The sequence below is a fragment of the Fragaria vesca genome, linkage group LG7 (assembly GCF_000184155.1).
Source record: "Fragaria vesca subsp. vesca linkage group LG7, FraVesHawaii_1.0, whole genome shotgun sequence".
NCBI lineage: Eukaryota > Viridiplantae > Streptophyta > Magnoliopsida > Rosales > Rosaceae > Fragaria > Fragaria vesca.
The window spans coordinates 17,782,707-17,784,708 of NC_020497.1; positions in this window are offsets into that span (position 1 = coordinate 17,782,707).

Sequence of the window (2,002 nt, forward strand, 5' to 3'; positions counted from 1 at the left end):
TTTGATCATCCAAACTCAGAATCGTTCATTAGTTTAAGTTCGCATGTAGGCCACGCATGGCTTGCATAATAAAATATAATCTAGTCGTCATATTAACAATGAGGTGGGAACCAATTGCTTGGTACTTTTCATCATTGTGTTTTTAGTCATGTCTAGACGGAGGTAAATTTTTCAATTTTTCTGATGATGTTTTGCAAATTTGGGACATAATCTACAGTGTGCTAGACTGTTAGTTGGTGTTCTGCTTTTTTCTGATTCTTGATTTTGTATCTCATGTCATGCGTTTTAATTTGACCTAATAAGGGTGTTCGCGAGGTGTTTCGTTGTAATTATATTTCTCATACTCGAAAGAATTGCTTGTTATATAAGCTGTTAACTTGTAAACCCTTGGGCCTAGCAAAAGATACCTCTCGCTACTTGCAGTGACTTTCTTTAACGTTATTATGTATGAAGAGCTTGAATAAATTTAGGTTATTGTCAGGTAACTGGCTATACCTCACACTATAAAAACGCTAGGATATTGTGAGGTAAACAGTCAAGTTCTAGTGAGGCATCCGAGCTCATTACAACCGATCAACTTTCATACAGCTAGCAAGCTTAATACAGACTAAAATAATATTTTTTTCCTAAAAAAAAGTGACCAGTATCAAAATTGGACGATGTTAACTCCAAACCTCAGGGAGGGTAAACTAAAATTAATTTTTTCTCTAATCCCAAGTTTTTTCTGTCTTGAATTGACAATTTTAGTCCCAAAAGTGGGTTACAGGATCATAGTTAACCACCAAATTAGAAGGAACTTGAGAAATCTGGATTTTTAGTGTCTCACACTCACAAATTCTTTTCCTTCAATAGAAAATTTCATAAAAGTCTCATTTGAAACATTTTATCCTTCGTAAGTCCACCTCATATTTTTTACCCACATAAATCCACTTCAAAGCTTAATTCCATCAGCTTACATTTTTGTTATACCGAAACTGCCATCCTCTCTTTATACCGAGTTTTCCTCTCTCTCCGATCTAGAAACACACACTCTCTCTCTCTCTCTCTCTCTCTCTCTCTCTCTCTCTCTCTCTCTCTCTCTCTTCTTCCCNCCTAAACTCTCTCTCTCTCTCTCTCTCTCTCTCTCTCTCTCTCTCTCTCTCTCTCTCTCTCTCTCTCTCTCTCTCTCTCTCTCTCTCTCTCTCTCTCTCTCTCTCTTCCACCTTCGATTCCAACACCGCTACCACGCCACCTTGATGACGACTTCCGGCTAGATCTCGATTGCATCTCCAACTCAGACGATGCGGCCGCCGAGACGATGACTTCGGGATCGACCGTCGACGACATCTCGACGACCTAGACTGCATATCCCTCAAAGCGCAAGCAGATCTACAAGGTCGTCACCAAACTAGCTCTGAAGCGAATGCGATCGTAGATCTGCTTGCGTCGGAGGTCTCTCTCAGAAGATCGATCCTCACTAATCGTCCTTGTCGACGTCGCTGTCAACGTCGGCGCTGGTTTTCAATAACGACGATGGCGGCGGTCGATGTCAATTTTGTAGATCGCTCGCCGGAGACAGCGTGACTCCCTGGCCAAGTTCCACAAGACCGGTGATGAATTGCTTCTCAATCATGTAAGCAGGTTTTGGCTCTTGAATCCGTTGCCTAATTTGATTGTTGAAGATAGTGTGTTTGAATTTTCTTCATGATTTTAGCTCAATTGTGCAGTAGTAGTGTGTATAACAATCATGTTTGACTGAATAGATGTTAAGTAGTGTGAAATGAAGTGTTTTAGTCTGAAATGATGTTTAGTGTATATGTGACGACTCAAAATTTTTAAAATAAAAATAATAATACCTAAACTAGTATATATATATTAATATATATATTTTTTTACTGTTTGGTATCTTTGTGTGTGAATATTTGTATATATGTATATATATTTATATATGTTGATTTAGTCTAGTTATTTTTTTATTTCATCTTACTTTGGTTCAAGTAGAGAGTTTTTAGCCCATGTTAAA